The following is a 21,249-nucleotide window of genomic DNA, read 5'->3' as shown; positions in this document are numbered from 1 at the left end:
TCCAGAGCAGCATGTGTGTGCTGAGTTATGCAGCTTTGCAGAGACTTTTTAAAACAAGGTCAGACAAGGCCAACCAGCTGCGTTCAGGTAAACTCTCCAGACAAAGACAGGCAGAGACATGGATGCCCCATTGAGAAAGGGAGTCCTCCATTTTGCTATGAGCTTAGAAAGCTATCTAATCATGGAGAACTTCTACCTTAATAGCAAGGTTCCTCAACAGGGGGAGACTAGAATTGGAAGATTAAACAGAGAGGATAAGGGAAGAGGAGAATATGAGAGTCAATATAGAGAGGGACAGCTAACACTAAGGACCGTTTGAGAGGAAATATGGAAATCTAGTACAATATAATTCTCTTAAAATATACACATATATGAGAAAGATTTAAACAGAATCATCAAAGAATGAAGAAAATAAGGACCCAAATAGACTTCTTTTGCTTCCAAGTGAAATATTCAATATTAGAAATGGCTTATGTCTATTTGAGTTATTGACCATGGAAACTCCCAAACAATCAAGGCTATTGCCAATATTGCCTATGATCCACAAACTGACAGCAGGCTATACTGCTGAAGCCATCACTTACGTCTCTCATTGCACTTAGAGGAGTTGAGCTGGTGCCTAACTAAAGTCTTCGTTCCTGTGGACTGGTGTCCATGCTACAGGAAGGTACTCTGCAATGATACCAAAAGCAAAACAAAACAACAACAACAAAATGTATCCACCAACCCAGGAATATACTCTTTGGTTTACAATGGTGATTTGTCTTCATGATAGGTTGATACAATGGTGGAAAAAAAAGAAAAAACACCAGTGGAAGTAACCAATCAGTATCTGGTTGGATGTAAGGCCCACTCTGTGATACGGAACCCATCCCTAACACTATTCAAGTGCCCAAGAATCTGAAACGCAATAGGCTATGGAACTAGAGGAAAAAACAAATATTACTGCTCTGCTAAAGGAACATAGCAATAAAGTGTCTCCCAATGACATTCTGCACTATTCATAGATAAATCAGTGTCTCACTTAGCCAGTATCTAAGAAGCTTCATCTTGAAGGAGATGGTGACTAATACAGAGACCCTCAACTACACAAAGTGCAAAACATAAGAGACCTTGGAACACTCAATCCTAAGTGGGACGTCTTCATCAAGGCCCTCACTTCAAGGTTCAGGAAATTTTTGTTGAAGAAGAGGTGGAAAGTTTGTAATAGTAACTGGGAATAGAAAACACCAAGGAAACAAGGCCTTTCAGAAACAAAAGAACTGATATGCATATGAACTCACAAAGAACGCACTATGGTGACAGGCACTGGACTTACTCAGGTCCAAGCCAGATGGGGTCCTAGTGCTAAGAGAGGAACTGGACAGAAGCCCTCCCTCCTAATTCGGAAGCTCTCTTCAACTGACAACTGCTCACAAAGAAAAACTCAATTTTCTCCAGTAGGATTTGATTGTGTATATAAACCACAGTAAAGGGCAGCTCCAATGCCCAGCAGTAGACAGACATCATAAAATGAACCCAATCATGCTTTTGGAGACATTTTTTGTCACATAATACTTTGGTTTGGCACCTGTATTGTGAAATGTATATGTTTTACTTTTAAATTCCAAATTGGGAGAGTTCATCCTACGAATTAGAAAGTTTACTCTGAGATTTATGGTTTATCATACATTATAAAAAATATCAGTTTTGATCCTATCTGTTATGTCTGTTTTATTTAATGTGCAAAATATTTGTAAGTTCTTGTACTAAAATAAACCCATTTTTCTTCGACTCACTTTGAGGTACTATTTTATTATCCTCAGTGCTAAAAATATATGGATAATCAAATACATATGCAAATGTTACAAATATATTTATGCATATGTTTGTTACAGGTGTGAGGGTTTGTGTGCATGTGTGTTCACTTGTGTATGGAAGCCATTGATGTCAGATTTTTTTTCTATTATTCTTTACATTATATGTTAAAACAGGGTCTCTCACTTCAGCCCACAGCTCATCATTTCAGTCAGTCCAGCCAACCAGTTTGCTGCACGAACCCCATCTCTGCCTCCAGAGCTCTGACATTACTAGTAAGCTGCTATGCCCAACTTGCATTTACCTGATTGCTGAGGATAAGTAATGGTCCTCATGTATGGTGGCTTGAATAAGATTGGCCCACACGGACTCATGTGTCTGAATGATTGGCCCATAGGGAATGGCACTTTTAGAAGGTGTGGCCTTGTTGGAGTGAGTGTGTTTTTGTTGGAGGAAGTGTGTCACTATTGCTGTGGGCTTTGAAGTCTCAGATACTCAAGCTCTGCCCAGTGTAGCCCTTCTGCTGCCTGTGAATCAAAATAGAGAACTCTCAGCTCCTTGTCCAGCACCATGTCTGCCTGTACACTGACAGCCTTCCTGCCATGGTAATAATGGACTAAACCTCTGAACCTGTAAGTCAGCCCCAGGGAAATGTTTTCCTTTATATGAGTTGCTGTGGTCTGATGTCTCTTACTAACAATAGAAACCTTAAGACACTGTGCTTGCATGACAGCAGTCTCTGAATATATATATATATATATATGTATATATTCCTTTATATTTCAGAAGCTTATTTTCAAATGAGCATATTTCATAAGAATTCTTAACTTTGCATGATTCTTAATTCCATTTGTCTGTCTGTGTTGTGTGTGTGTGTGTGTGTGTGTGTGTGTGTGTGTGTGTGTATGTATGCGCGCTGAGAATTGAATCTGGAGTTGCACATGATAAGTGAATGAGCTGTATTCTCAACGATAAATCGAAATTCGAAAGAAAGTACTGCACTTAAGTTTATTTCCATTAGCAAAGTACAAAACTAAAATGTTCATATTATGTAAAATAATTTTAAGTGGAAACTGGGAAATCTCAACAGTTGTGATTTTTAAAGTATATTGTCTGGGCATTTATCTTAAATTTTAAAGTTTCTCTATACTACAAAATGTATTTAAGACATTTTAGATTCAGAGTAAAGTTTTAAGCCACTGTAAACACTCTGTTTTCCCTACGTAATTTTATTTATATTGTTATTTTTAACTATATTAACACATCATGTCTCTAATATTAAAATATGTAGACACACTTATACAGTAGATACTATATCTTGACAACAAACAGAACTAAGTCTGGGACAAAAATAAAATGGATACAGTAAACTCAGAGTAATGAAGTTGGCCTGATAAAGCGTTAACTTAACACTTGGCTTCCTGACTTAAAAAACACTGGCACAACAAGATCAGCTCTCTCTGTGCTGCCATAGAACAGACAAATGGCCCACAGGGCTTTTATAACCTTTGCCTGATTGAATTACTGTCCCTGAGAGGTTCAGTGGAGCGTTTCCCACTTCACCCAGTCTCCACCATTCTAATATTTATAAATAGCAAAAATCAGCAGGCCACGAACAAAACCAGCATCGGAATAACCAAGGTTTTTCAAAACAGCCAACAACAGCCCATTTATAAATTCTCATTCAATTGACCCCATCTTCATTTTTTTTGGGGGGGGGGGGGTACACAGTTTCCTGCAGGGTATGCAAATGAGCAGGTACTTTACAATGTATCTATTGTGGCTGTTCACAAAAGACTGTTGTTTGTATGTCTATTCTCCCATTAGGGCACTGTTCACCTTGAGAAATGAAAGGTAAAAATAATATGTACTTATTATTGTACGGTCAAATGCAATTTTCCATGGCTTTGATCTTTAAAAAAATAAGTAGGAGTCATATCAAATATATGTCATGTCATTTCAATTTCATGTTACTTATATTGTTACGTTCATTGTTATATGCATAAATTAAACTTATGCCCCAAATTCTTCCCTTTCAATCTAGGTTCATCCCTAAATTCAGCAATACATGGAAGGCATAAAAATATTTAGATAAGTTTTGGTTGTGTAGGAGTAACTTTGATCAATAAAAATACCTAAGTGATCAAATATTTCGAATTCTTTGAATTTATTCCATAAAGCAGTATGATGATACATTTAAAATTTATTTTCAATTCCTCGCTAGCAAAACAGTTCCTTGTCTGCCCTCTGCTGGCTTTAAGAGGATAGTTCAACATCACAGAGTTTGTTTAGCAGTTTAGCATAGAAAAATGAGAAACACTTGTGAACACTTCAAACATCACACAATTATTTAAGGTATGCTTTAAATCTAAGTAAAAATGAACTGTCTGCATACTTTGTTCAGTATTACAGCACAGCTTAGAGTCCTAAAACCTGGGTAGTTATCAGGATGAAAGTTTTTAACCAGGCAGACTAAAAGATGCCAAAGAACAGAAAAGCCCTCAATAATTACAGATAATTTGAGTTGAACAAAGCGTCAAGCATTTTTTTAATAATTTACGATGAGATAACCATTCGTATGTGTAGAAGAAACCAGAGACCTCACCTACGCACCTCATTATAAAACAAAATTCCAGGTGGAAGTCTAAAACTTTAAATCCATAGAAAGACTAGTAGCAGCTTGGAGAATGGCTTATCTTTAAATAGGGACTGTCAAAAGTAAGAAACTTAGAAAGTCACAGAAAAAATGACAGTCAGAGTTAATGGTAAATGATTTTTGTAAGAGGAACATTGGTAAAGGCAGAGGCAAAGACTGCAAAAGGCATACTGTTCACTGGCACAAATTCCCTGATATGCAAAGTTAGACAATGGATTAGTGAGAAAATAAAAATAGCTCAATGGAAAATTAAAGATCTATTTAAAAAGAAATGCCTAAAAGAAATCTAAGCTTATCCTGGTGATGTTCATCTGTAACCCCAGCACTTAGGATGCTGTGGTAGAATCACAGGTGCAAAGCTAGCTTGAGCTGGCCAAGCCTGCTTTTCTCCAGAAGTGGAAATGAGGCAGGAGGAGAGAAGCCATAAAATTAAATTTCTAAACCATTGGTAATGTGTAAAAGTTTTCACATCTACATTACTAAACAAGAAAAATAAAATGTGTGTTATATAATGAAGGTAATAAATCACTGATGGGCCAGTTAGGTCAAGCATGTGCTGACCGAAATTGGAAACAATAAAATCACAGCTAATCTACAGGAGTTATATTTTGGCACTAATTATAAATTATAAACACGCATAAATGCATGCACACACACACACACACACACACACACAACTTTTGGTGAAGTAATTCTACTTAGAATTTATTCAACAAAAATTTCAATAGATCACTACCAAAGAATATGAAGATGTCAACACATGATGTGGTCTATTCGATATAGCAAAAAGTAAAAAAATTCAAATATGAAATCAAAAAAGGAAAAAAGACAGCATTTTCAACAAATGGTGCTGGCTCAACTGGAGTACAGCATGTAGAAGAATGCAAATTGACCTATTCTTATCTCCTGTACAAAGCTCCAGTCCAAGTGGATCAAAGACCTCCACATAAAACCAGATACACTGAAACTAATAGAAGAGAAAGTAGGGAAGATCCTTGAACACATAGGTACAGGAGAATATTTCCTGAACAGAACACGAATGACTTATGGTCTAAGATCAAGAATCGACAAATGGGACCTCATAAAACTGTAAAGCAAAAGACACTGTCATTAGGACAAAATGGCAACCAACAGATTGGGAAAAGATTTTACCAATCCTACATCCGATAGAGGGCTAATATGCAATATATACAAAGAACTCAAGAAGTTAGACTCCAAAGAATCAAATAACCCTATTAAAAATGGGGTAGAGCTAAACAAAGAATTCTCAACTGAGAAATACCGAATGACTGAGAAGCACCTAAAGAAATGTTCAACATCCTTAGTCATCAGGGAAATGCAAATCAAAACCACCCTGAGATTCCACCTGACACCAGTCAGAATGGCTAAAATAAAAATCTCAGGTGAAAGCAGATGCTGGTGAGGATGTGAAGAAAGAGGAACACTCCTCCATTGTTGGTAGGATTCCAAACTGGTACAACTACTCTGGACATCAGTTTGGAGGTTCCTCAGAAAATCGGACATAGTACTACCTGAGGACTCACCCAACTATACCACTCCTGGATACTCCAACATATAACAAGGACACATGTTCCACTATATTCATTGCAGCCTTATTTATAATAGCCAGAAGCTGGATAAGAACCCAGATGCCCTTCAACAGAGGAATGGATACAGAAAAATGTGGTATCTACACAATGGAATATTACTCAGCTATCAAAAACAATGACTTCATGAAATTCACAGGCAAATGGATGGAACTAGAAAATATCATCCTGAGTGAGGTAACCCAGTCACAGAAAAACACACATGGTATGCACTCATTGATAAGTTAGATATTAGCCTAAAAGCTCGGAATACCCAAGAAACAATTCACAGACCATGTGAAGCTCATGAAGAAAGAAGGCCAAAGTGTGGATGCTTCAGTTCTTCTTAGAAGAGGGAACAAAATACTCATGGGAAGAAATACAGAGACAAGCTGTGGAGCAGGGACTGAAGGAAAGGCCATCCACAGACTGCCCCACCTGGGGATCCATCCCATATGCAGCCACCAAACCCAGTCACTATTGCTGATGCCAAGAAGTGCTTGCTGACAGGAGCCTGATATGGATGTCTGCTGAGAGGCTCTACCCGAGCCTTACTGATACAGGTGAGGATGAGCAAACCATCAGACTGAGCATGGGGACCCCAATGGAGGAGTTAGAAGAAGGACTGAAGGATCTAAAGGGGTTTGCAACCCCATAAAAGAACAATATATCAACCAACAAGACCCCCTAGAGCTCTAGGGGACTAAACCACCAACCAAAGAGTACACATGGAGGGACCCATGTGCATATGCAGCAAAGGATGGCATTGTCTGGCAATAATAAGAAGAGAAACCCTTGAAAGTTTGATGCCTCGATGAAGAAGAATGTCAGGGTGTTGAGGTGGGAGTGGGTGGGTGAGAGTGGAAGCATCTTCATAGAAGCAGGAGAGGGAGGAAAGGGAACAACATTTGAAATGTAAATACATAAAACATCCAATGAAAATTTTTAAAAGGGCAAAATATGATTAAATTTTCATACAGCCATTCTAGTATACAATTATTAGAAGAATCTTTTAGATACATATGCACTGGTCACAAAGAAGAATCAGTTGGATGGATCATAGTTAATCAGTAAGGAAAGTATAGATGATAGACCATTTATATCTAATTTCTGGAGAAAGAGACGGAGAGAGAGAAGTGGAGGGGAGACAGGAAATTACTAGATCCTTTATATTAACCAACAAGGAGGTAGGAATGTGTAGGATGGAAATAATTTTCAGCTTTATTTTTACTTATAAATCTTTAATACTTGGCAACGTTTTAAGTTATTTCAGTTAAGAGAGTATTAATATGTTAATGGCACAATCACTAGTTTGCAGAGTCAATAGGAAGTGTTCATAGATCACATCTTTAAGGATGTGTGGTACAATGGCTTAGACTGTTTCTTAATTCCTCCTCTTACCTCCGAGGGATATAAAATTAATCACCCAGCAATATGTATCCATAAACTCCAGGTAGGAAGGCATGACAACAGAGCCCCTTAGCCCATCCTTACATGGGAGAACTCCCTCCCTAGTGGCTTTTGGATTCAGTCTTCTAACCCAGCTCCTGCCTGGAGCTGTAGGCTTACAGATTACACATAGTAAGCATCTCTCCAAGTGGCACTTGATGTGATTCCTTAAGCTTGGCTGTGGTCCCAGGTGCTGGGGATACTGATGGGTTCCCAAAACAGCTTCCAAAATTATTCCAGAAAAAAATGCAAACAAACAAAACAAAGCAAAAACAAACAAACGGTGCACTGTTTGTCTTTTTCACCCTTGGCTCCACACAAGGATCAACTAGGGATCAAATAAAACACCCTGCTTTGACTGCCCCTTCCCTGTCTTGGAGCTGAGTGAGGTTCCTCTCTGCTACTATTTTTAGACAGCTCTCCAGGTGATTCTGAAGCAAAGTGGGGATTCAGAATCATTAGTGTGCCTTAACCCTGTGCTGAAGAAGAGCCCGGAAGCTGCTTGGTGCCTCCGCTAGGCAACCTGGGGAGGAAGAACATAATAATACACAAGAGGAAAAGTGGGTTTTTCACGGCGGTGCTGTACGCTCATTGCTGTATTTTTCCCCTGGCTCATACTATCTTCAAATGATCTCATTGAGTTGAATGTATATGTATCTTCCCATTACAATATTTCATTTGGTGAGTTTCAGTAATTTTATGTTGTTGCGCAACCACGACTGTGACCGAGTGTGAGGGCTAATCTTGGTTTCAACTTGAATGTATAGGGTATTAACTAAAGCACATCTTGATATGCAGCCTTTTTGGAGATTTGTGTGTGTGTGTGTGTGTGTGTGTGTGTGTGTGTGTGTGTGTGTGTGTGTGTGTGTGAGATTATGTAAAGCCAGAGGGCCCTGCTTGAACCTCGGCAGCTCTTTCTAGAGGTGCCACGGCTTAAATAGGGTGGAGAAACAAACCATCTTTTGCCTGCTTTCCGTCACTCTTCCTGGTAAGTCTGTCTGTACTGTTGCTGTGACGTATTAGAACTGATGTCTTCTAGATTCCAAAACAGATTTTAAAACCAGTAGCTCTCAAGGATACCTCCAGGACTTCAGTACAAGATTAGGAATGCTGAGACATCATCCAGCCTTGTGGACTGAATGAGCACTGGATTTTTGCCCTCTCTGGTGTGAGATGGCCATTGTTGGGTTACCCAGACCACATTCTGTAAGCCAAACAAACAAACAAACAAATCCATTTATATACTTATGTGTGTGTGTATATTTATACAAATATAGGTATACATACATACATACATACATACATACATACATACATACTATTAATGCTGATTCTTCAGAGCCTTAGTTTGGGTTTTTATTGCTTTGAAGAGACACAATGACAATTAACAACTCTTCAAAAGAAAACATAATCGGGACTGAACAGTTCAATGCTTCAGTCCATTGTCATCATGGCGGGAAGCATGGCAGCAGACAGACAGACATGGTGCTAGAGGAGGAGCTGAGAGTTCTACATCTGAATCATTTGAGTCAGCAGACAGCAAGAAGAGAGAGACACTGAGACTGGCTCAAGCATCTGAAACCTCAAAGCCCATTCCCAGGGACACATTTCTGCCAACAAAGCCCTACCTCCCATAACACCATTCCCCAAAGCCAGTCTGAAGCACCTACTGATTTTCTCACTATTTATAGTTTTTTGCTTTCCTAGACCGGGGACAGTCTGTTTCTTCATGCTTCTTTTACTTAGCAGAATATATATCAGAACTACCAATACTGTAATGTATAACTGTGGTTTCTTACTCCTTGATGCTAAGAAGTATTCCGCAGCTGTTTAGTCTCCAGTCAAAAAGCATTCGGATTTTTTCCAGCTAGGCAAATCTATGTGTAGACATCTATTTAATTACTTCATGAATTTGTGTGATTGTATCAAACTTGTGTAGATTTTTTTTCATTGTATCAAATGTATAAGTAAGTTACTGTCAAATTTTCCCAAAGTAGCTATAACTTTTCACTTCCCACCAGTAGGTTGTATGGGGGCTAGGAAAAGATTCTGATGTATCTTTAATGTTTCCACACAGTTTTCAAGCAGAATCAAGTGTTTCAGACTATTGATGTTGTTTATGTGCAATAAACAGTTTTGAAAAAGCCGAGAGCTGGTGGCCCTGGTTTGCTTCTGCCTGCCAGGGTGCCCAGGCACCATTGTATACTGGGTCAGGCTGAAAGAACAAAGCTTATCTGAATTGGTGGATTCCACAGGACCTTGGTCAACAGTAAGTGCCAGAGAGAAACAGCCTTCTCCAAGACAGTTTTCAGTGAAGCAGCTCTCTTTATTGGAGGTAACAGGAGCTATGCAAACCTTGGGGAGTGGGTAGGGGTTTGAGGGAGTATACCTCATTGGCCAGTACTGAGGTGTTGGGAATGCTTCATTTGCATGAAGAGAACCTCCAGGTGCTTGGGAGACATGTCCTTAAAGGGAGAGAGGAAGTTTAACCTGTAATTTGGCCACCAGGCTAAGTTACTATCTCAAAGGTTTCAGAAGTGAGAGTTGTAAGGACTATGTGAGTGGGACCATGCAGGCCTAGAGCTAGGAGGAAAATGGTCTGCTGCTGGTCTCAGGAGGAGATTTTTGGGGTTTGAACACATCTCAACTTCACTGGACTAACTCCCCAAAGTCGCACAGCTTTCTGCTCACAAAGAGCAATTTTGTTTACTGTGTAGTATAATAACATCTCTCTCTGAGATGAGGTAATGGCAGGCATATTTACTTAGAGTCCATTAGAAAAAAATTCAGATTTAGGGTAGAAGTATAGCTCAATGGTAGAGATAATGCCTGATGCCAGGTGGAAAGACCTGGGTTCAATCCCCCTGCACCAGAACACGAAACCCTTAGACTCTATAGACTGGCAGAAATCTGCTCTGTACACAGCACCCACTGGGCCCATGGTTTTACTATCACCCCTAAGAATCAGAATTCAGGACCAAGGGTCTCTCCTCCCATTGATGTCCAACAAGGCCATCCTCCAACTGGAGCCGTAGTTGCTCCATGTGTACTCTTTGGTTGGTGGTTCAGTCCCTGGGAGACGTGAGGTGTCTGGTTGATTGATATTGTTGTTCTTCCTATGAGGTTGCAAACTCCTTCAGCTACCTTAGTCCTTTCTCTGACTCCTCCATTGGGGACCCTATTCTCCAAGCTTTTGGGCTAATATTCACTTATTAGCAAGTACATATCATGTGTTCGTTTATGACTGGGTTACCTCACTCAGGATATTTTCTAGTTCCATCCATTTGCCTAAGAATTTCATGAAGTCATTGTTTTTAATAACTGAATAGTACTCCATTATATAAGTGTACCACATTTTCTGTATCCATTGCTCTGTTGAAGGATATCTGCGTTCTTTCCAGCTTCTGGCTATTATAAATAAGGCTGCTATGAACATAGTGGAGCATGTGTCCTTATTATACATTGGAGCACCTTTTGGGTATATGCTCAGGAGTGTCCAATTTTCTGAGGAACCTCCAGACTGATTGCCAGAGTGGTTGTACCAGCTTGCAGTCTCACCAATAATGGAGGTCCTTGATCCACTTGGACTTGAGTTTTGTGCAGGAGATAAGAATGGATTGATTTGCATTCTTCTACATGCTGACCTCCAGTTGAACCAGCACCATTTGTTGAAAATACTTTTTTCTATCAAATGGTTTTAGCTCCTTTGTCAAAGATCAAGTGCCCAGCAAGGTGAGGCAGGATGAGATAGGGGGTTTCTGGAAGGGAAACTGGAAAAGGGGATAACATTTGAAATTCAAATAAATAAAATATCCAACAAAAAAAGAAAAAAGAATCAGAATTCATGGAATTGGTGCAAATAATGTTAATACTCTGAGCACCAGTATTTGAAGGAATACCCTTTTGTGTCAGAGTTAAGGGCTTTGTGCCTTTTTTCAATACCCATAAGATTAAAACGTGAAATCACCACCAACAAGGAAGATACAGACTTAACAGAGGACTCTCATTTCTTCGCATCTTTAACAGCTGTTGATAGATTACTTTTTGGATTTTCATTATTCTAGGAAGTGTGAGCTTTAATTTTCATTTTTTTTCTAATCATCAGTAATAATGGGAAACTTCTACCAATCTGTGGGCTTTTGAATCTACCCAAATAGGATTCCTGGGTAAGCAAAGGGAAACTCTCCAAGTGCTGGCTAGAAGATAGGTAAGTAGATTAGAGTTTTATCGCCCTAGACCCCGAGAGCCAGAGTCTATTGTTCAGACTTTTAAAAAGCAGAGAGTTGGAGCACCCATGTTGGAGGCTTACCACTCTGTGCTTTAATCTTCACAGCCATCTCCTTGGCAGCTTTTAAAACCTTGGCTTTAGGCAGCAGGAGCAACAGCAGCTCCACACTGTGTTCCAGTGTTTGAGCTACTAGTGTTTCAGCTCTCAAAACTCAGCTTCCATAGCTTACCCCTGTAAGTCGTCTAATGCTGGAGCGAACATTATAGCATTTAACTTCGGGCGGTGGTTCTCAACTTTCCTAATGCTGTAACCCTTTAATACCCTTCTTGTTGTGGTGCCCTCCCCACCATAAAATTACTCTTGTTGCTAATTCATAACTGTAATTTTGCTACTGCTATGAGTCATCATGAAACTATGTTTTCTTGGGTTATCCCTATGAAAGGGTCATTTGACCCTCCACAAAGGGGAAGCGACTCACAGGTTGAGAACTACTGGTTTAGGGTATCTATCCAAAGGGCATCAGGAATTTAAATTCTGTAGTCACACAGGAAGTTCCAAGCCAGCTGGATGTGTTACATAAAATTTTGCCTGGATTCAAAAGATCTAATATTTGATTGCTCTGAGGAACAGAATATTGACTCTCGGTCTTTAAGGAAGCTAATAATTTCTTTTGCATGTTTTCTCAAAAGCAGTGCTAAATAAATGTGCAAAAAATAAATAAAACTGAGTCCATCTCAGATTCATTGGAAGGATTGTTGCAGATAGTCCTTCTGCAAGTTTCATAGTTGCAGGCTTTGGAGTTTAAACAGACATTTCTCAAGCAACTTTCACCTTGTATCAGAGGAATTAATTATGATGTCCAAGGACCATTTTGGCTCAGAAGCAGATTTTAAAACAAAGCAGAATGAGAAGGATGATGAGTTTAACAGAATCACCAGCAGCATATGAGTGGGGCATATTTAATGGTAGTTATGGGGGAGATATATCGCTCTTATTTTAAATGATTGCTGTTTCGGTTGAGTTTTTAAAGCACTGCCTTCCTTGAGATTAAGTTTTAATGGTTTTTTTTTTATAACATTTCAAACATGGACATCCTATCTATCCTTTGCTCATAGTCACTCTGCATTTCCCCATATCCTCTTTAATAAGAAGCACCCTTTCTCCTTATAGATAGTGTCCACTCCACTTTCTTGGTGTGTGTGTGTGTGTGTGTGTGTGTGTGTGTGTGTGTGTGTGTGTGTGTGTGGTGTGTGTGTGTGGTGTGGTGTGTGTGTGTGTGTGTGTGTGTGTGTGTGTGTGTGTGTGTGTGAGAGAGAGAGAGAGAGAGAGAGAGAGAGAGAGCGCTTCAGTTTGTGTCATTTAACACTGTGGAGTTTTAAGGATCCCTTCCCTCTTCTTACTAATCTATTGCTAACATGGTTTAATAGACTACATTTTTACAAGTAGATCCTTCTTCAAATGATCTTCTCCTCCTCTCAGAAGTAAGAAACAGAGACATTTTACTCAGTCTTCTTACTGTTCGTGATAATGCTTTTATAGGAGATAGCTGACAAATACCAGTGGCATAATGGAAAGTTATTGTTTTTGTTTCTTTTGTTTTAAATTCCCAGAGCTCATCATTAAGGAATAATGATTTCTTCTACATATGGAACCATTACATATGACATCTGTACATCAAACTGAACTCGTAACTATTATATTATTTCCAAGATGCTATTTCTATAACTGACAGGCAACGTCGCTTCTGGGGGCTAAGATGGCTCAGAGGTCAAAGCTCTTGGAACCAAGCCTTACAACCTGAATTGTATTCCCCAGGACCTACATAGTAGTAGGAAGGAATATATTCCTAAAAGTTATCCTCTGGCCTTGTCATGCATGCTGCGGCATGCAAACATCCCCTTAATACAACAGTTACACATTAAATAATTAAGATATTTGAAATGAAGAAATGCTATTTCTTAGAAGGTCAGCAATTTTAGATTCTTATGATGCTTTTGATGGGAGAGCAAATAGCTGAAATTTTAAGAGAATTCCAAGAATAATTATAAAAGGAAATATGTCTTTGCTTTTCTAGACTTGAGCACTGGGTACTAGAGCATGTCACCATGCATCTGCACTTGGGGTCCTAAACAAGAGGATTCTTTTAGCTTTGAACATGATTGGAAACACAGCAAGGAGAGAGCGAAGGAATGGGAAGTTCCTATCCCATATATAGCACCCGAGGTCCATGTCAAATAAATTCTAGTACAACACACAGATTACTAACACAAGGCCAATAAGGGATGAGTTCAGAGTAATAGGAGGAACAAAGTTTCAAAGGGGCTCCTGTAGCATAATAAGAGGTTACTCTCCCTTTACAGCAAAAGATAAAACAGGGGTATCATAGCCATTTGTCTCTCTGGTAGTCTTGTTTTTGCAATGAATGCTCAGCTTGAGAAGATGCATTAATACAATACAAGTCACAAGTCGTGAATTTTAATATTTGGCAATCCAGCTAAACTACCACAAAGAGAATTAGGAAGAGGGAGCTGCATCCAAGTGCAATTTAAGCAGCCCCATGCTGTGCCTTGAGAGATGCAATCTTATACCCTCATCTCATTTTTAGAAACCCTAAGTGTATGTTAAAATATCAATGTATATTATGACCTGGAAATTATACCCTTAAGTACAATCTAGGGAATGTATATATTGTTAGATTCTTTTTAAATATACTGTATACATATATGTCTTTTAAAAATTTATCAATTGTTTAAGGTTTCTGTACACGTTTTAATCATAGTTATCTGGCTCCCAACTCTTCCATATCCACTGCCCTTCTCTTGCCACCCAGATTTGTGTCCTTGTGTTTGTTTTTGTTATAACCCTTCAAAACAAATCTGTACTGTCCAAATGTTCTTTAGTAGATGGTCTTCCCCTGCCTTTCCTTCCAGCAGCTAAAACCAGCCAAGAGCTAGCTAGCTCCAGGGCCAGCATTGGGATTTCATGTGCATTTGCCATCCCCATCGTGAGGTGTGGTGTAGCTTCAATTTCATAGTTCTCGTGCATGCTGTCACCCTGTGTAGCTGTGTGGCTATGTCCAGAGGACAGTATTTCCTTGTAGTTATCCATCATCTCTGGCTCTTACACTCTTTTTATCCCCACCACAATGATTGACAACGAACCCCAAACCTTAGGGAGATGAATGTATTATGCATATTTCATTTAGGGCTTAGCGTTACATAATCTCTTATTCTCCACACCTTGACCAATTGTATGTCCCTGCATTAATCACTGTCTACTGAAAGCAGAACGATTTCTTTGATGAGAGCTGAAAGATGCATGGATATATTTTTATAAAGATAAGTCACTAGCAGTCAGTTCAGTATTGTGTCCATTTAACAGAAGAATAGTAGTCTGTTCTCCCTAGGGACTATAACCTGTCCAGCTATAGATTCTTGGGCTGATAATCATGACAGGTATAGGTTTTATCTTGTGAGGCAGAACTAGGAATTTGAGGCCACCAAAATTCGTGTGGTGTGTGTGTGTGTGTGTGTGTGTGTGTGCATGTAAATGGTGGGAGGAAACAAAGGAAAAGAAAACATACTATACCTGTTGGGTTCCTTCCAACAGGGTCTCTTTCCTTCTCCTTTCCTTTGTTCTTTCTTTTTTCTGTGCTGGGAACAGAACCCAGGGTTAAATGCTGGTAATCTTTGATTTTTAAAAAAATGTTATCCACTTGGAAGGCAGAGGCAGGCAGATCTCTGTGAGCTTGAGGCCTGACTGGTCTGCAAAGCACCTTCTAGGACAGCTTAGGGTTGTTACACAAAGAACCCCTGTCTCAAAAAACCAAAAACAAAACCAAAATTGTAGTGATGTATTAAATTAAATGTTCAATATCCCCAAATCATTTCTGTACTTCACAGAAAGGAACAAATCTGTAGGTCATACTGAAGAGTTAAAATAAAAACTTCATAAAAACTGCAAAAGAACAACAGATAAGGGGACAGGACAGAGCAGGCCTGAGATGTGCCCGGCCAAGCCTAAAAGCAAGGTCGAGGGATTGTTCCAGGAAGGGGGCCATCCAGACGGATGACTCCCTGCTCTACAGATAAAGATAAGACGTTCTCCTATATTGAGAACACCCTAGCCCGCACATACTGCTTGCAGATGAGACCTTGTACCCATTTCCCTTGCTGATAACCACGCAAAACCCCCTGACTTCTCCTATATAAACCCCTGCCTGAAGAGGCTCGGGGTCGATTCCTCTGTCTCCTGTGTGAGATACGTGTCGACCCGGGATCCCGCTAAGACCCGGGATCTCGTTAATAAAGCTACCTCCTGCTGTTACATCAAGACCGGCTACTCATGATTCCTGGGGGCACCCCATCCCATGATTGGAGCGAGAGACACGTCCCCCGTTTAGGGGTACGCTCTTTCAATACTATTAAGAAAGTAATCCAGACACATAATTCGGTTTGCTATACCTGTGCTTTCTTTCTTTTGGTCCCTTTGTTATTTTTGACACTTGGTCTTTTCACTAGGACACAGATTTTGTCAGTAAACCATGCAAGTTCAAGCAAGACGTATTTGGTATATAAGAGCCAATTAATGTTGTGTCCTCGTAAATAAAATGGTTAAAACAAAGAGTAATATCTTTAAAAGTATGAGATGTACGATGTTATAATAATATGGAAAACATATAAGACCCAGTTACTTGGGGTTGGGGATTTAGCTCAGTGGTAGAGCGCTTGCCTAGCAAATGCAAGGCCCTGGGTTCGGTCCCCAGCTCCGAAAAAAAAAAAAAAAAAAAAGACCCAGTTACTTGTCTAGGAACCTTGTCTAATCCATTCCTCATTTCATTTACTCTGTGATGTCCATATGATCCCCGATCTACAGTCTTCTTCCAATAGCTTTGAGAGTCCCACTAGGTTTCATTTTTTCCCCACATGACAGAAATCTAACCTGAACTGACTCATGCCCTCCTCCTCTTTCCAACTACTATAATATTTTACTATAAAACAAGAAGAGTTTGCGGTCATTTACTAAAATTCCAAATATTCTGGATTCTGAACACACTACATCCATTCAAAATATTTATCTGTAAGTTATGAGCCACCTTCTTCTTTGTGCCGTAGACAAATAAATGGGGCAGAGAAAGAGTAGGTAATTAGGCAAAATCATATAGCTAGTAAGCAGTTAAAAATGTGAATTGTTTCCATGTAAATACTCAACGTGAATTTAAAAGTTTCTCCCATCCTCTCTTTTTCTATGACTCTGACATCTTGAGGACACGTTGTGATACACAAATTGATGGTCATTAAATTCCTAAAACTAAATAAAAATTTAATAAAACATTTAAAATTATGGTTCCTAATGTTGTTAGGTAAGAAATAATTTTGTCTTTTAGGGAGAAGGTCATACTGGTTACCCAGATGACTCAATGCAAAAATATTAACTTATTTGAGTGTGTGTTTTGTTTGTTCTAATAGGATGTCAAATGCTGTGCCAGCATGGACAATCCAAAACCCTGCTGTGAATTACTATATAATAACCAGTTTGAGATATGGAATTACAGAGCAAGCAAAGCTTTTCAAGGGCTTAAATATATCTGTCTTGATTGAAATTTCACAGATGCAATTTCTAGCGATGTATCTTCCAGCAGCTTGAGAGGGATGTTAGGAAACTGTTTCTGTTTCTAACTCAGAAACTAAAATGTTGTATGACCTTGAACAGAAACTAAGCAGGCTTTTTTTCCATCACTTATTTCTACTCTTAAAATGTAAATCATATTTAAAATTCTGTTTTCATGAATCGTAAGTGGGATAGATGGCCATGCATGCAGTGAATTGAGATATTTCTAGGAAGGCCTGTGAGTAGCATTTATTATTTCCTGTCTAGTACTGAAAGTGGTGTGTCCTAGTTTCTCAGAAGTGAAGATTTGTCATCTGCAGTATGCCCTCAAGATAAAAGACTTAAACTCGTTCTCAGAGCCCTTAATAGTGTTAAAGTGGTGAGTAATTTCATAATCACAACTCCAAAGTCAGATGCCAGAAGTAGTCAAATTGTAAATGTGCATGGTAATAACCATTCAAATGCTTAGATCCCTACTGCAATCGATATAAATTCTCAATGATGCTTCCGAACTTTTAGTCATTGTTGGGACAGCAAAATACTGCAAACAGATAAGTAACTCCAATCAAGAACCAAGATCAATGCTCACTTTTATACTAGATTGATTTCTAGAACAGTCTATCTTCTATGCTGCTAAAAGTTCTGTTTGAGTAGAAGAATTTTTACACGATTTACATGGATGTTCCACTTACAAAGCCACTAATATATAACCATTCTTATGAAAGCAAAGACTTTAGAGAAGTCTTTGTTGGAATAATATACACCCATGAAGAATACATTATCAACCATAATATTTGTGTCATACAATATTTTTAAATGCCTAGCCAAGTATTGCCATAAAGTGTCAGTCTCTACTCTCTGATTAAAGATACTGATTTTTAAATTTGTTTTTATATTATGCTGTTGATAAAGCATACAAAAATATAATTTTTCCTGTAAATAGCATCTTAGTTAGGATTGTATTGCTGGGAAGAGACACCTTGACCAAGGCAACTTTTATAAAATTAAGCATTTAATTGGGGATGGCTTGCAGTTTCAGAGGTTCAGTCCGTTATCATCATGGCAGCAAGCATGGCAGCCTACAGGCAGACTTAGTCCTAGAGAAGGAGCTAGGAGTTCTATGTTGTGATCCTAAGTTATAAGAAGACTGTCTCCTGCATGCAGCCAGGAGGAGACTATAATTCCACACTTGGAGAAACTTAAGCATAGGAGTCCTCAAAACCCACCCGTACAATGACACACTTTCTCCAACAAGACCACATATACTCCAAGGCCTCACATACTCCAACAAGGCCACATCTCCTAATAATGCCATTCCTTGTAGATCAAGCATTCAAACGTATGAATCTATAGAAGTCAAACCTATTCAAACTACCACACATAGTTTGAGGGTAAAATGCAATAGATTAACAGTAGTTTATCACTTTTTGCTTCAAACAACTTTTTGCAAATGTTTCTAACTTAATATGCTGCATTAATATGGACACTAAATTATAAATTGTTCTGCACTAAAGAAATTCAAAGCACATTTCTCAACAAAAAAGTATAAAATGTAAGGCAACCACAATGCTAATGTTTATAAAATGAAATCATAGTTCAGTCTATAGTTGAGAACATGAAAATTAACCCTCAAGCCCTAACGGTAATTAACTTACACATAACTTCTGAGACCTTTATCTAAGAATGGTGACAGGGAATGGGTGGCCTCAAAGACATGCACTTGACTTTCTTTCACTGCTACAAAGCCTATTTAGGTATAAATATCCTATAAACTCAAGATTTTTAACTCAAGCATGGTCCTCCATTAATGTCTCTACACTTGACGTTGCAGTAATAAACACTCTACATTCAAATAATAGAGAGTTCAGTTTTAGATGTGCATATAAAAAGTCTTATAAGGAGAAGAAATGCAGTGGGTCTTGTATAACCATTAAATGATGAAACATTAGGAGAGAAAGGCCTGTCCCCGCTGTCCACTAGCTATCTCTATCTAGGTTTATGGGCTATATAACATAGAGCCAGGTGAATGTTTATGTGGTGACCATTTTAAGGTCAGAACACCTATACTCCTTGACTTTGTGAGTTCTGGAGTTTTAATCAAGACTTCAGGCTAACTGCTTTGAAGATGATGTATTCAAGAGGTCAAAATGTTACTAGTTTTTCCTTGCAACTTTTCTTTTACCCTAAAAGAATAAGTTCAACCCTTAGGAATTGAGTCAACTCTATCACAGAATCAGTATTTAAATGTTCGGTTGCATATCTTACCAATAGTAACTAATATATAAATATACATACACATGCATAGACATCCACATGTATAGACATCCACATACATACATACATACACACATACATACGTGTGTGTGTGTGTGTGTGTGTGTGTGTGTGTGTGTGTGTGTGATGTCACTGGTCATGAGCTAGAAACAGAAGGTGTCCAGCTTTCTGTCAACTTTCAAAAGGATCTGAAATCCTTTACGCAGGTAATGTAATCTTTACACAGGTTTACAAAGTTCAAAGAAACTTCATCCAAAACAAAGTAAGAGTCAGAATGCACTATTAACAACAGCAGTTCATCTGAATGAGAATACCTTAGTATCCCAATTACTGTTGGGCTTCTTTAACAGAGAGCCTTACAGAGCTTGTCTTAGGGTTACTATTGCTGTGATGAAACATCATGGCAAAAGCAACTTGGGGAGGAAAGGGTTTAATCAGTTTAGGTTTCCACATCACAGTTCTTCATCAAAGGAAATTAGGGCAGGAATTCGGAGGCAGGAAGTGGTGCAGAGGCCATGGAGGAGTGCTGCTTACTGGCTTGCTCCTTACTTGCTTAGCCTACTTTCTTATAGAACCCAGGACCAGCAGCCAAGGGATTGGCATCCTCCACAATGAACTTGGCCCTCTCCAATCAATCACTAATTAAGAATATGCCCTACAGGCCAGCCTACAACCTGATCTTAAATAGAGATTGTTTCTCATTGAAGCTCTCTCCTTTGCTGACTCCAGCTTGCATCAATTTGACATAAAACTGGACAATGCAGAGCTCAGGAGAAGGAAGAATTTCATTGCAAGTAGTGACTCTCAATTTTGATGAATTAAAATTATGTACCACATACAACTGAGTTGAATCATTCACATGTTCAATTGTGCTTAGGCACAATTGGTAATAGGGATTATTCCTAAAAGTTCACATAGAGGTCACAGTCCACCTTATGACTTGTGTACCCAACACCAGTTCAAGCTGTACTGGGTGTCTTAGTTAGGGTTTTACTGCTGTGAACAGACCCCATAACCAAGGCAAGTCTTATAAAGGACAACATTTAATTAGAGCTGGCTTACAGGTTCAGAAGTTCAGTCCATTATCATCAGGGTAGAGTATGGCAGCATCTAGGCAGGCATGGTACAGGTAAAGCTAAGGGGTCTGCATCTTCATCTGAAGGCTACTAGTGGAGAACTGACTTTCAGGCCTCTAGGATGAAGATCCTAACCCCATACCCACAGTGACAAACCTACTCTAACAAGGCCATACCTCCTAATACTACCCCTCCCTGGGCCAAGCATATACAAACCATCACATTGGGCACATGCCTTGGTTTTTAATAAGTTTCCCAACATCTTTGGTGGTGGTTTGAAAGAATGCCCCTGATAGGCTCGTATATTTTCATGCTTAGTCCCCACTTTATAAATTGTACCTTATAAAAGGTATGGCCTTGTTGAAATAGAGATAGCCTTTTTAGAGGAAGTGGAGGAATGGGCTTTGAGGTTTCAAAAGCTCAGGCCAGACCTAGTGCCTGTCGGTCTTTCTGCTTGCTTCCTTTGGATCAGCATATCAAACTCTTAGCTATTTCTCCAGCATCATGTTGGTCTGCAGGCAGCCGTATCCCTTGCCGTGATGATAATGGACAGCCCTCAGATACTGCAAGCCT

Source organism: Rattus norvegicus, chromosome 7 (genome assembly GCF_036323735.1).
Source record: "Rattus norvegicus strain BN/NHsdMcwi chromosome 7, GRCr8, whole genome shotgun sequence".
NCBI classification, from domain to species: domain Eukaryota; kingdom Metazoa; phylum Chordata; class Mammalia; order Rodentia; family Muridae; genus Rattus; species Rattus norvegicus.
The sequence above is the reverse complement of the archived record's forward strand: the minus strand, read 5'-3'. Positions refer to the sequence as shown.